The sequence below is a fragment of the Prinia subflava genome, chromosome 1, assembly GCF_021018805.1.
Source record: "Prinia subflava isolate CZ2003 ecotype Zambia chromosome 1, Cam_Psub_1.2, whole genome shotgun sequence".
Classification (NCBI taxonomy): domain Eukaryota; kingdom Metazoa; phylum Chordata; class Aves; order Passeriformes; family Cisticolidae; genus Prinia; species Prinia subflava.
In genome coordinates, this window is record NC_086247.1 from 41,558,485 (window position 1) to 41,574,786 (window position 16,302).

Sequence of the window (16,302 nt, forward strand, 5' to 3'; positions counted from 1 at the left end):
AAAAGCCCCCTGTGAGAAGAGATAATAAAGATAAATAATGGTTTTGAAATGCTTGGATATCAGAGTACTGATCCATACAGACAGATTTAATAATGTTGTTTTACAGACAGGTTTTTCACTCAATAATAAAATAGAAAAAAGGGGGAAAAAAGAAAACAAAACAAAACGAGAGATGTAGGAACTATGAAATATCTATTCATTAACAGCACTCCAACAAGTTTGCAGTCTAAAAGAGGCATAAATCCTGTTTTCTGGGGATGAGGAAGAGGGGACACAAATGTTGAAAGTTACAAGACTACTTGGTATGTCACAACATATAACCAGTGTAAACCGTGGAAGATGCAAGACATTACCTAAGACTGCACAAATAACCTTAATTTCAGTGTTCTCTGTCTTCTTGGAACTTGACTCCTACTCTATTGATTTTAACAATGGTTATTGTACAATGCATGCCTATAGACCGATGCTATCTCTGTGTTTATTCTCCATCTTTGCACCACTATAACTGGTTCTTTACTGGGAATGGTGAATTCTCAGTGGTCAGGCAAAGCCAAGCAGGTGCAACTTACAGCAATGCTCTGAGACCGTCCTTCACCAGCAGTCATTTCACTTCTCTCTGAGACATTCTTACAGCTGTTCACGCGCCTTTTGCATAGCTCATTGCTCCTTTTCTACATCTTGTGCTTGTCAGACATCTAAGATGAAGATAGCCTTGATACTCATAAAACACTGAGAAGCAGCATACCAAGCACAGGAGTGTTTATCCTGTTACAATCCAAGTTCTTAAACTTTGACCCTATTAGTTTCTTTACACTTTCTCTAGCAGGAAATGAAGGGTAATACCTTTCTTATTCTCCCTAGCACAGCTCGTGGCTGCAGAAGGATTCAAAACACCATCTCCAATCTCAATTTAAAAAGTTTAATTTAAGGGAGGTTTTCAATAGTAAGAAACAAACTTCAGTAATGATCTGACAAATCATGTTGGGATCACCCTAATAAACAAAATTATTTGTTTAGGTCTGCAAGAAAAATATTAAAGAGTCATACTTTAAAAACATAATTAATTTTTCATGTATATCATTGGAAGTGAGAATAAGAATATTGAGAATACAGAAGAAAAAAACCAATCAAAATTGTGACAGATTTTTGGTGAAAAAAATTAAGATCATCAGCTGAATGCCTAGTTTGTTTTAATTGTATATTCCTCATAAATATAGGGCTTGTAAAACAAAATCTCTCCTGCATTATATATAGTTTTCTAATTAAGCCATTCAGCTCTTCTGGAATGAGTACATGACATGACATTGAAGTACATAGAACTGAAAATTCACATGTGGCCTCTAGATGGAGGATTGATGTGTCCTTCAAGTCGGAGACCATCCCAATTTGAGGGACTTACGATCAGCCCATGACAGTTTAAAGAATACATTATGGTCTTCCTAACAAAAATGACCAGAGCCTCTCCTAGGGATGCTGGGAATCTGCTGGAAGCTGCAATCCATGACTGAATTCACAATTGCAATGCTAATAAATCTCTTCTTACCAGAGGGCTAGCTAAAATCCTGTTCTGTGAGAAGTGGTATCCACAGAAATAGTAAGGACAGGAATTACATAAAAAGGGAGGTTTGGGGAAGATAATGTTGGTAGTGAGAAAGCAGGAACATGTAAAGCCATTTGACAGGGATAATTCACTGTACACATTTCACACTTTCAGCCATGGATGTAGTGGAATTTAAGAAATAAGAAGCAAAGAGATGAACTACTGAGTTATTATTATGCATAATGCAATTGTAACAGTGGGAAACCAAGCCTAGCTGAGACAACAAAGTATGTTTTTTCCAAAATCATGAAACTTCTGAAAGACAGACATCACCTAACTTTGCAATAGAGCTGTTTTTTTGCAGAAGTTTATAATTAACTAAAATTTGTGAGTCCTATCTATAATTACGAAACTCATTGTGAGACACAGGTTTCAATCCAAGATGGAATGAATCCTGGGATATGCAAATTTAGATTGAGAAAGAGCTCCAAAACAACTTCAGACTGTGAAGTGCTACAGCAATAATAGAAAAGGACAAAATGAGCAATAGTAAAAGGAACACCTGTAGTGAGAAGAATGGAGATGGAGTAGTAGAATTAAAAAAATGAAATTAAAAAAAGAAAACCCCTGACAATAAAAAACACAGGAAAATAAAAAGATTCCCAAAATTCTAAGTCAGAGGAACTGCCCATGATTATACTCCTGTTGAGGCAATGAACAAATTACATGGTAAAGCAGGCACTGAGTCACATACACAAAGATTTTCTTACGCTTCATATAAATTATTCATCAGTTGAAACAAAACCTGCTACATATTGAAGGGAAATGGACAACAAGCTAGGCTCCTGGCAACCTTCTTGGAAATGAAAGAATAGAAGGAGCTGGTAAACAGATGTGTCATGGACTTAAACAGGTCACAAGAAGTTCCTGAAGTGGGAAATGTTCTTCTCAAGGTCTTTTTCAAATTATTCTACTGTAATAATTATGCTTTCCCCTCCTCCCTCCCTTTTTAAAAATAGATTTTCTTTTTGAGAGAAAGGAAATCAAACTGGAAGGCCAAATACAATCTTTTCTTCACAGATAAAATATCTGCCTATTTTTCCTTAGGTCGCTGCAAAGTTGGAGCTGTGTTCTTTCTTTTCTTCTGCCAAATATTTTGGAAAGAAGGATTAAAAGCAAAATTCAGTATTTGTGAAATCCAAATTCTTAGAAATATGGACAACAAATAGGTCTTATCAGGTGTAATGAATCACTGTGAATCAGTGATACAAAACACCTTTTAGAAAGAACAACATAATGGGCTAGGAACAAAAGAATTCCAGTAGCTTCTAATTTTACTTCCAAAAGTCATTGTTTCACCCTCTCAAGAAAATGTTAATTGCTATGAGAGCAATTCAAAGATACATTTAGACTCCTATTCTGCACTAGAAAAAAATATTCACTGGAGCAGATGTAAGAACAATTTTCAAATAGTTCCAAGTAAATGATTACTTGCTGTACTGCATAAGCATAACTTGGAACAACTAAGTGAAATTCAGTAGAATTGGAGAAAAAAAATTTAAAAAGCAAACCACACAGAACTGGTCAGTTTGAGGAAACCTCATCCTAAAGGACAATATTAAGTTCCCAAGTCACAGTAGAAACACAAGGGTAAATAATTACCAATAACAATGGGTTTTGTCTATCTGCTCAGTACAAAAATGTTCCAAACACAAAGAATAAATTTGGATTTTGGGAATCTTGTCTATTGATTTTTTATACTCAGTAGAAAACAGTAGGTATAGGAATGAGGAAAAAATGGCATTATGTATTAAGTCTTTTCGAGATCCAACACGTTTAGAGCAAATGTTGTTGTAAACACGATACAAGAAGTCCCCCAAGAACCTGCTTCTGAAATTCCATATTTCAGAAAGTGTTCAGGAGGATTCTAGTGCCAAGGGAATGTAAGAAATCAAGAAAAAGAACATTTGGAATCAGATGTAGAATAAAATAAAGTAAAATTGTGTGTGTATATATATATATATATATATATATATATACACACATATATATACACATATAGAAGTATAGCCAATCTTTTTAATTTGATGAGAATGAAAAAATAGCCCAGCCATTCTACTGTAGTTCCTACTGACCTTTATGGCAAGATAAAATCAGAAAACACAGACACACGTTTCATACATAACTGAGATCACAAGCTAGTTCCACATCTCCAGGAGGAATAGAGCACTCTTGCTTAATTCTTTTTTTTCCCTTTTCCGTAATTGACAGGGGCATGGAATTGCAGTTCACGTACAAAATCTGACTGATTTATATAAGTTTAAAGACATTCTGTTCTTTTTTGATTTTGGTTGTGATTCCTGTTCTCCACTGGGACATCCAGAAGTTCTTTATAACCTGCAAGCAACTAAGCAACTACTCATTATTTCAATTTTCTTTTCCAAATAAAGTTCTGGAAAGCAAGCTTATTTGCAATTTTGATAAAACTGAAACATATAAAATTTCTTCCAATATATTTTCAGCTAGAAACATACAAACTACCCATTTTTTAGGCAGAGTATTTCAGTGTGCAAGAGAAATAATGGTTATTGGTTTTCCATATTAGGAATAATTTTCTTGTAGAGTGTACCTGACTGCTAAGCAGGTACCAAGCAAGGGCATTTTATTCCTGGTGTCTTGCCCATGTAGAGTTGGTGTTTATTGAAGTGAAGGTTTCAGTGCAAGCTCAGACTCATTAATCTCTTTTCTGCTGGGCTGATTATACCCGTAAAGCCTTTAATATTCAGGGACCTCTTGCCCTTGTTGCTAATTTCAACCAAAAGAGTGAATGGACTCAAAACTGTAAGGAAAAAGATACCTAGAGACACAGACAGGAAGAGAAAGCTCAGTTATGTAAGCCATAGCTCCCACTCATTAGGGAGACACATTTAAAAGTCGTCCTTTGACTGTGGGAATTTTAACAAGAAGGATTTCTTTATGGCTAATAACTTGTTGGGTTTATTATCTTTTTACTGCCATGAGGTTTGGTGATTACCATAGGAACATTCCAGTGAGGAAATGCTGCTCACATGAATAAAAACATGTTGGACCAGAGTTGAAGAAAGCATGCTAATTCCTTTGGGCACACCAATGTTATCAACATCAACACCACTGTCCTGAGGCAGAGCTTACTTGCTACTTATGATTTTCAAATCTGTTGTGCAACAGGCTGTCACAACGTGACTCTGCCCAAATGTTCAACATTACTCAGTTGGAGCAATCATCATGCACCCTGCACAAGTAATTTATGCACACACAGATCTGACCTACCTGAACATGATATAATAAACACTGATGATTGTCAGTGCTGCCATTGGCCAAAGCCACAAAGAGAATGGCTATGAGATCACCTGCCTAATATTTTGTTTTCCATTTTCACATGGAAATATTTCTGAAGGCCTAACTCAAATGGGGGTATGATCATCTTTCCATTCCATATGTGTGTATATATATATATATATATATATATATATAGTTTGCTTGTTTCTTAATTGTATGGCAAAGAACACTGGTCCAGAATGCTGTAGAATATCTACCACAATTTTGTTCAAAATACCTTCCAAGCACTTAGCAGAGTTTGTTGTATGATACCAACTGGCGTATAATTTTAGGTACATTACTTTAGACATGTAGACTCCAAAAAATTGCTGAAGTACTATATAGAAAAATCTAACAATATCAAGCCCATAAGCAAGGTGTTTTACATCTCATATATAAGGACAATATTTTTATATTTCAGGGGACTATTTGATTTTGAGTCATTGCAAAACACCATTAATTCAGTTTAGATTATAAAGTCTCGACTGAAGCTAAGTTTTTCAAAGCTTCATTTTTGTTGGTTTTAGATATACAATATTGCAGATGCATCACTGCTGATTAAGACATGAAAATATTAATAAAGATACATTTGTGAAGTATTTTTGTACTTTGAAGGTTCCTGACACTCTTTGCCAGTGCTGAAAATCCTGCCACAGTTCCAAGACATATGTTGACGTGAATTCTTGAGATATTCTGGAGAGAGTTTGTATAATCCATCTGCATCAGAATGAGTGGATCGTTTTATCAGTTAGAGCAGGGCATTTTATTGATAAAATTTTGTCAGCTACTGAGGTGGTTCAGTTTCAGGGGAAGATTAGAGAAATAGGTGCTTCAAATTATAACAGTCAGTAGGATGTTAAACCAAGTCAACTAAAGTTAAGAACTGAACCATTACATCAGTTTTTCCCCACAGATAATAGCAAATATGCAGATATCTCCCACAGACCTTTGTACAGAGATGAGTAAGAATGCAATTAGACATGTCTTTGAACATGAAGCAGTCTTGAGCTTTCAAAAAGTATTTGTGACTGAACTAAGCTATTGAATAGGCTATTTGATGTAATTTTGTAATCCAGAAAAAAAAATGTACAAAGCAAGAATGTAAATTAGTGAAAGTTCAGAAGAGTATTTCTGTTACAGCACTTCTTTTAAAGTGAGATAATTGTTTGTTCCTTTCTTTTTCAAAAATACTGTCAATTTCAATATAATCAAGGAAGAAAAAACCAAATAAGAATAAAATAACAAATAAGTGTATCTTTATAAATTACAAAAGAAAATAATTCTTATTTTCTTTGGTGATAAAAAGGAAAGAAACACAGAAATTCAGGTCCTAAATTCTCACTGTCCTGTTCCTTATATTGATATTTTTTATGCTCTCAAAATTTCAACTACCCATTTTAGGACAGAGGCCCCTTTTTTAAGTATAATCTATAGCAGAAAATAGGTACCCATATTAAAAATGGAAAAACCCTAACACACCGCCCCCCCCCCCCCCCCCCCCAAGATTATTCTCTTTCTCCCCAATGGAACTTAAAAAGGCAGTTCTTGAAAATTTCCTATAGAGATAAAACACTCTAAGGATGTTTCTATATGTCTAGGACCTGGTGCATGTAAAATCAACAAGGGAAGAGATAATTGTCAAGACTTTTCAAATATTTTACATCAACTCTGAACTTACATTAGAAATCTGGAATTAGGCATGGGATCTGTATGTAAATAACTCAGGAACACAAATGAATTTACTTCCTCAGTTCTAGTCAAAATCAAATAAATATTAGAGCTAGCAGAAAAATCAAAGAAAATGTAAAGTCAAAGGATATACAAGATAGAAAATGTCTTACCATGCTGAAGAGGGAAAAATAGGATGGCTACACTCTCAAAAATATAAATATTTCTGATTTATTTAACTCCTTAAAATTTGTTCCTCTTAAAAATAAAATATTTCTGTGTTACAGAGGAATCTGAGATGAGAAAAGCCAGAATTAACTACTTTAAGCTGAGTTTGGTTTCTATGTCTATTTTCAAATTTTCAGAAAGCTAAACTTCATAAGACTCAAGAAAATTAAAGGAGCAGATGTTCACTTTAAAGATAAACCTCCACCAGACAATAGAAATTCAAAAACACTTTCACAAAAGTGTCTAAATAATTGCTATCCACAATTGAATGTACAAATCCTAATAGAAGAGAGAAGGTTCAGCAAAAAAACCTCTCCTGTCTCTAATTACAAGTAGCTGATGTATAGACAGAAGTGAAAAAAACAGATGAGCAATACTGATCTTCTGCATCCAGTGATGTGTCTCAATCAGCAAATAAATCATGTTATGACTTTGTCCTAAACAGGTTTTGGTGAATTTTTCCTTCCATTTGTCCAGTTCATTCTGAAACCACCTAAGATACAACTTGAGAAAAAGTCCAGTCCAGTCACTGAGAGCATGATTCTTGTCTTCACAAACTCCAGAGAAAACCAGACAATATTCAAAAATGCCAATAAATGACCAATCAAAACAGGGACAACTCAAACCAGAATTCTCTAGGCTAATGAAGTAATTGCCTCAGCTCACTTTTAGCATATTATCAAAGTTATAAAAAAGAATATGCACACATTAGTTACATGTAATAGAGCATTTAATAGTACACTTCCTTATTGGTCTTCTGCATTAATTAAATTTGAGGGACTTCGTTATCTTTGTGAAAGAACTTCATTAAGCCAGGAATACATCACAGCAAAACACAGTGTTGCTCTTTCCACTACGGAAAACTCAGCCAGGAATTGTTTTACATTTTCTTTTCAGACTTATACTATTTACTTAGCAAATTTTAAGCATTACATATGTTTTGATTTTTGAGTAATATCTTTCTCTTTGCAAAGATAAACTTTTAACAAATGTCAGTGACTGAAATTGAAAGCAAAATAGGAAAATAAGAAAGTAAGCTGGTTCTTGCAAGATCAGTGTTTTGTTTCACACCTTTGGCAACAAATGTTGACTTCTCACAAATAACACATTAGTTCTAAATTCTCTTTTATAAGAATATAAAATAAATGCAGAAAAAAAATCAGTGAAATATTAATTTAAAGAATATATTTATAAAAATGAAGTGCTTTTATAGCTAAGCATGTCAGATGCAGTAAAAAAGAGCAATTTTTAAAGATTTGAATTATAGATTTAATATATTGATAAAAGTGAATTTTAGCAACAGAATTTTTATATGTGACAATTTGCAATATAGAAATACTTGTGGAAGTGAGCCTTTAGACAAAAGTGCAACATAAGGGGCACTAGATAACAGAAAAAGAACCACGCAGTAGACTGTCAGTGTGGCACAGTAATTAATTTAGAGACCATTAATAGCAGAAAGGCAATTACATTAGAGTGCCCCTATTAGAATGTAATTAAGTACCATTCACTGGCTAAGTTTATGGTATTATTTATAAAGTATTTAGCATTATTGTGCATTGAATGAACTCTATGCTATACATATTATTCAACTAATTCTTCCACATTCTGATTAAATAGCATCTATTAAGTACCAGTAAAGAATAAACTTCTTCTGTTTTGACATATAGCTTTAAATCTATTTTATTCAAGCTTTTAGCTGTGCCTGTATAATAAACTATAACTGAAATAAATACAAAAAACAGCCATCTTTTCAGTGTTGGGAATTTTGAATACTTTGTATTTTTGAAAAATAAGCCAAAGAATTGTTACTACTTTGCAGGTTTTTTGATTAGTTGCTCAATGAAGTTTCTTTTTCACAGGACTCCCCAGAGATATTTACAAATGAATGCCCAGAAGTTGGAATCACTGCACATCTGAGAAAAAGACTTTGTATAAAAAATGTCACTCTCACTAATGAGCGAGATAAGGAAGCTTGTTAGAAATCGTGACACATTCCTGGGGTAAAATACTTTCACAGAATCATAGAATGATTTGTGTTGGCAGTGACCTTAAAGAGTATCTAGTTCCAACTCCCTGCCATGGCAGGGACTCCTTCCACTAGACCAGGATGCCCAGAGCCCCATCCAACCTGGCCTGCATCCACAGCTGCTCTGGACAACCTGTTCCAATGCCTCACCACCCTCACATATACAGCTAAAGACACATACACATATAGAGAGAGTATACACATAGAATATGTACATGGAAAATAGACAATTTTTTCCCTTCCCTCATTCAAACAAGAAAAAGATAATCAGCTAATGGGATTTTCTACATAAAAATAAGTTATTTTCTGCATATCAATAAAGTAAGTTAGCCTAATATTAAAAAAAAGAAAAAAGAAAACATACAAAAGAGGACTGATAGGAACAGCCTCTGAGAAAGTCAAGAAATCATGAATGATAAATCCTTTTCGAAATGCATTGGAAAAATGTCTGTCAGAGCAGAGTCTAGTGGGTCAAAGTATAAAGAGAATATTCAGAAGAAGTGTTATACGGTAGAATATTGTGTGTTTTCCTTGTTTGCTTAGCTGTAATTTGGAGATTTTCCCAAACCAGAAACTTTTATTTCCAGACAAGATGCTGAACAGATCTTTATCAGACTTAAATGTAAGTAGAAAAGTCTTTAAAGCAAACTTATAGAATGACCAGCAGCAAACCACTAGGCATAGAAAATATTCAGTACAGAGTTTTTGATCAGCTCAGAAAATTAAATCGTTCTTGTGGCATGTTAAAGTCATAATAAAAATGCTTTGGAACAAAAGGACTGCAAAGTGGATAATGGGGTGCAGTCCATCACCAAATGTGTTGAAATCCGATGCATACACGTTAAAACATTCAACCAGATTAAATTTAATAACCAGACACAAAGGATTCTCTGTTGATGAAGCTCTTCAGCCCAAATTACCAGAGAGTGCAAAAGTTCTGCTCATGCTCACAGGGTTTTTCCAAATACATTGGGTATAGACTGGGGCAGAAGCAGGACTGAGAACTAAATGGGTCTTGTTCGGACCCTACACATGTGGGCTTAGTTTTAAATTTTTTTCTTTTTGCTATTTCAGGGTTTTTTTCTAGCTTAAAAATATTACTCACAGAGCATTACTGTAGATGAAGTATACCTGCTTCCATTCCATTAAAGTAGCCCAAGTAAGAGTTATATTCTGTCTACGTGACAAACTGCAACAAAGTCACCCCGGAAATGAACTATCTTGACAATAGAAAGAATGAGAAAGAAAAGTACATCATGCAGGGATCTTTCCAAGTCTGCACCAAGTATAGCACAGCACTACTCATTGAACCTGCTCTCTTAAAGGCCATGTGTAATTCCTACAGTTAAGAATCTCTAATAATTTGCAGCTAAACTCTTGATAAAATGTTGAACTTCTAACAGATGTTCAAAGACATTTACAAGATTTATTTTTAAAAGCCATATAATTACAATGGAGACAACTTAATTAGAGACTCAAAGATGTTCTGTAATTGAACCCTGCAGCACAATCTTCCTTCCAAGAGAAAAGAAGCTTACTTTGCTTGACAGAGACGAACCAATGTAAAAAGGTAAAACCATCCTCAGGATCAAAGCCTCAGAAGTAGTTGTTTGTTGCCTTGATCAAATAATTGTATTTGAAACCAAATTTATTTTCACCTTTGTGCAGGCTTGGAGCAGCTTACCAATGCAGCTTTCTCTGAATGTTCAGTACTGATTCAATATACACTCAATAATTGTCATAACACAGATGATGAAGACTGGAATGTTAATAACATATCTCTGGGCATTCATTTGTAAGTATCTTTTCAGCCTCAAGATGAAATTTAAACTTTGGATCCAAATCCAGGAAACAAGGGAAGAGGACAAAAAGCCTAAGCTCCTTTGGCATCCATCCCTTAAGCCTGTATTTCACAAAAAAAAAAAAAAAAAAAAAAAATCACAAATAAAATATATTTCACAAATAAAATACATACAGGATGCTCAGTAGATTATTTTTTCTACCTCCTAAGCATGAGTTCTCTCTTTTACCTGTGGGTAGGTACATGTGAAAGGCCAAGGAAATGCTGAAAGAAGGAAGCAAAATTAAACATACACTGTGACTAATTGATATAAATAAATGTATATATGTAAGTATATTAAAATCCCTGGGCATGAAGCAATAAAGAAGAGTAAAGTCTGCTTCTATAATTTTGCACTTTTCCAAAAACAACCTATTTCCCCCACAAACTTTAATTCCTTTTTTTAAATGAGAATTATCTTGGAAATCTAAGCAGCATCTATTGATCTTAGGTTTTAAGCCGAATAAAATTAGATGTCATTTGCTGGTTTTCAAGCAGTTTTGAAAAACTGGTCAAGGCCTTGCAACAAACAAGCTAAAAATGGCAAACAGAAAAATTAAATACATATGTGCCTAAGTTCAGGTACCTTGTAATGTCCAGTTATTATATAAAATATGACCATTCTTAAATAACACTAGGATTTAGTTCATATTGCAATGAAAGTGAAAACTAGCATAACTTCACAAAGAATTAAAAACAGAGATACAGCACAAAAGTTTTATAAGGATGACACTGTTTTTATAGAAATGAAACCCAAGGAAAACTATTGAGAAAATTGAATTCACAGTACTTGTAGGTGTGCTGATGGATGACAAAGATTTTAATTTTCTCAAATATATTTCCTATATTCCACAAATGAAATGTTTTTTAAGTTGAGGGTTATGCGACCATCACCTGCTTCCAAATTTAACATTAAAAATCCTAAATTAAAAAAAATTCATTAAAATAATCCAAAGTTTTTATTTTATTTTATTTTGATAAACAACGACATTTTGAGATAAGAGAGGCTACATAGTCAGAACTAAAATTGGACAGGAGAACAGAGGACAGGAAAGATGAAAGAAAAGACTAGAGAAAGGACTAAGTTCTTCAGTGCTTATAAAGCCAACCTGACAAAGTTCTGCATCTGACCTTGATCAGCTGTATGACATGCAAAGGTGAAAGTGTGCTATAAAAAAATAAATAAAACCCCCTAACCCTCACAAGTGTAAACAGGAAGTCTTCTAACCCCGTCAGAGGAAAAAAACTGTTATCAAAGTGAATTTCTGAAGGAAGAAAAGGAGAGAGACTTTTAAACTTTTTTTTTGGTTAGTGGAGCTCTTAAGCAATATAGATGTAAGATTTATTTCTTCTCCAGCGAGATGGCAACACTTTAGAGATATTGTAACTGCATAATGGAACAAACTTCTGCATCCACTTAGAGAGATGACTGGTTCTGTAAGTCTGAAGACTTTGCATATCTGCAAAGTTTTGAAAATAAGTGGAAGTTTGTAGCATGAGACTGTTGTCAATTAGAGAGAAAGACATGAGTTTGATCTCTAATTTCTGGTGGATCTTTGGACATAAGCAGTATATCAGGTCTTCTTAGCAGAATTTGACCTTCAACATCTATATTTATTCATACTTGTCAGAAAATTAAATTAACCACTGAAAATAGCTTCTCTGATCCTTGTTATTTCAGCAAGGCAGGTCAGCAGCCTGTCAGTTCTCTCATGCAACTTTCTTCTTGTTGCAATTCTAATCCATCAAGGTAACTTCAAGGATAGTTTCAAAATATTTTTCCCCAAGGTAGCATTAGGTTGACACTTACAACAAAAGCTCAGCATTCTCAAGTCCTTCCCATCCCTTGTCACGAACAGATGGCACAATAAAGATAGAACCATTTCCTTACTCTCAAAACTTGGAGGAAGTGGAATTCATTAGGAATACAAATATTGATGCTATAAATATTTCTGAAGCTGTTTTTATTTTAGTGCATAACAAGTACAGTAGCAGCAACATGTTTCCTGGTTTTGGCACTGTGTACTGGGTTTGTGTGACCCGGTTTTGGTAGCAGGGGTGCTACAGGGCTACCCTCTGTGAGAAGGTGCCAGAAGCTTCTCCCATGTCTGTCAGAGCCAGTGTTAGCCAGCTCCAGGGTGGGCCCACTGCTGGCCAAGGCCGAGCCCATCAGTGATGGTAGTAGCACCCTGTGATAAAAAACAAAGAAAAGTGCTTGCACAGAAGTAATTACACCCAGAGAACAGTGGGATGCGAATATGTGAGAGGAACAACTGTGAGGAGACACCAAGGTCACTGGAGAAGGAGGGACAGGGGGTGCTCCAGGCACCGGAGCAGAGTCCCCTGCAGCCCCTGGTGCAGCCCATGGTGATGCAGCTGTGCCCCTGCAGCCCACGGAGGACAGCAGGGATGCAGAAATCCACCTGGAGCCCCTGGAGAGAGGATACCCATACCAGAGCAGGTGGATGCCTGGGAGGACGTTGTGATTGGTGGGAAGCCTGTGCTGGAGCAGGGTCCTGGCAGGGACCTGCAGAACTGAGGAGAGAAGAGCCCACCCTGGAGCAGATTTTCTAGCAGGATTTGTGACCCTCCAGGGGATCAACAGTGGAGAAGACTGTTCTTGAAGGACTGCACCCTATGGAAGAGTGACCCACTTTGGAGCTGTTTGTGAAGGACTGCAGTCCATAGGATGGACTCACACTGGAAAAGTTTGTAGAGGACTGTTTCCTATGGGAGAGTCCCCATGGAAAAATAACTCCCCTCCCAGAGCAGCAGCAGAAACAACCTGTACTGAGCTGACTGTTCCCCGTCTCCCTGCATCACTGAAAGAGAAGAGGTAGAACCTGGAAAGAAGGCAACACTGAAGGGAGGGATGTTTTTAGGATTTGGTTTACTTCTTATAATTCAGCTCTAATCTTGGTTGATAACAAATTCATTTATTATCCTCAAGTCAAGTCTGTTTTACCCATGGAAGAAATTAATGAGTGATCTCCCTTTGTCCTTATCTCAACTCATGAGCCTTTCATTATATATTTTCTCCCCTATCCATTTGCAGAGGGGAGTGATAGAGCAGTTTTGGTGGGCACCTGGTATGCAGTATGATGCCCATACTAATGTCCTCAATAAGTGATTGAATTTAAAAGAACTCAAAATATTAGAAATAAAACACTTCTTCCCTTTTTGAATCATCTCAAAAGCTGCAAATTATTTTTCTTAACTGGTGGAGAGCCCTAAAAAGCCCAGATGGCATTTGCATCACCACATAGTAGGCAAAAGTACTGTTGAAAAATAGATGGGTAGTACACTCTGGATACCCAACCAGTATCAGTGCACCTCTTGTTGCTGCTGTAAGTTGAAGCTTTTTAAAAGTTAAAATTCATTCCTTGTAGAGTGTGCTTTAAGTTGACTTTACTTTCACTCCCGCTGCAGCCTCCATGAGGCAGAGCACAGCAGTGTCTCTGCTTTCTAATTCCTGCTGTTCTACTCAGCACAGCAAAAAGTAGTCACCCCCACACAGGCCACCCACTGGTTTGCACTTTCTGTGCTTAAAAACACATCTTAGGCCATCCCCTGCACAATAGGAAGGACCCCTCCTCTGTCAGGGTCACACACAGTGCTGGTGTGCATCTCGCTCCTCACTTACCCTTGGAAGACATGGCCAGAGCTGTATCCACAACTTAGCAAAGCCTAAATCCAGAGTGCCCAGAAGACTCCTCAACGCTCTAAAAAGAAGTGATTTAACTTCTGTGTTTAACTTGACTCTTCATTACAGGAATATTTTGTCACTAGCCAAAAGAGAAGAATTTCTTGGCTTTCTGAGTTCAAGTCTAATTAATTAACCTACACAGAAGTGAAGGACCACAAAACTTCATCACTTCCAGGGCATAGCATCTCCCTTTCCTCTTTCCTTTTCCCAGTTTAATTTACTGAAATATCAGAAAAGAAAATCCTTACTTCTAGAAGTGGATGCAGTACTTGTATTTACAGAATTGCAGTACCTTTTGTACAGAAGAGCATAAAACCCTACAAACATATAGTTAAATATACTTTTACACAGCTTGAAGTATTTCTGAAAGGGGAATGGAAAACAGGAGATGTTGAGCATGAAATGTGATCCAAAAAAGGACACCTAGTAACTGAGACACCTCAATATTCACCTCAACTTCAGCTGAGACAGTGAGTTGAAAAAAAACCACACAAAAATGCTTTCTTTCCTTGCTCTTTGACAGGAGAAGGAAAATGCAGCTGTTAACAGTGAATTATATGATAAAAATAATAAATAGGGCTGAGATCACTAAAGGAACTATCATGCCAATCACTCTGCATTCAAAAATCCTCTGAATTATGCAGTGCAAAATCCTCGCATACAAGAAGAATATGCTTACACGGAACCACCTGGTCATTATACACTGCTTTGTCTCTTTTGTGATGAAACCTCATGTAGAGAATATGCTGAAGAGAAAAAATAAATGAAAAAGAAAGGAAACAAAAAATAAAGCATTGCTACCATACAAGAAAAAAAACCCTAGCCGGGAGGAATATATTTTTTCTCTCAATAGAAAATTAAAAGCCCAAGAAAACAATTAAAATATGAAAATTGTCATATTTGATATTTTTTCAAGAAAAAGAGAAACAAAATTTAGATTTTAAAGAAAGTGTAACTTGGATTATGGAAAACTACTGTGAAAACTCTCAAAGTCATGGTCACTAGGAAAAAAAAAATCACCCAGAATAATTAAGGATATTTTATAACTTTGCATTTGGAAGAAAGATTACAACATGTATTATATTGATATTCTTACAAAGAATATCCTTCCATCAAGACTAGCTCCTGTATTAATATTTATTGTATGCATATTGGCTTTTTGAATTGGCTGCAGTTTGCTTTCCTGTAAAATATTTTAGAAGTGCTACAGATCTGGAATTACCCTGTAATTCCATCAATAATATTAAGAAGGCTTTAGGGTTTGCCTCAAAATTTGGTAGCTTAAGGGCACTCCTTGATTTTAATAAAGAAACCTATGCAAAGAGCAGGCTGTCAATTTAACTATAAGTAGGTCAGAGCTAAACTAGGACACTTTTTCTTTGGGCCAAATCACAAATCAAAGAGAAAAGGCTAAGCTAAAAGGGTTTTACTAAAAAAGCCAATCAGTAGTTACACAACTAAGGAAATGAATCAGCCAGTGGCTTTTACAGAGCAAAGAAATGGCTGCCCAGGAGTATTTGGAATCACTTATGGGAGCAGAGCCATAGAAAATGTCCAGGCCCTGCACGGGAAAGGTATGCATAGGTGGAACTGGAGACATTTTATCTGCCTGTAGATTGCACTGTGCAAAGGAAGGGGAAAGGAACAAAATTTTAAAATTACCCCACTATATGACACATTAATTTATTTAGTGTTGTTTTATTCTTTTCTGTAAATGATCATTGCATAAAAGAAAGGATTGAATGTTGCGGGACACATACCTATACGTATATATGCATCTATACATATCTATGTATACTTCCACATTTCTTGTTCAGTTGTACCAGAATTGTTTCGCCACACACCAACAGACACACTGTAGCATAACTTGAGTCAACAGCCTGAAGACTTCAGGGTAGGGCAAGTGCCATCACTGAACAACTAAGTATGATTCT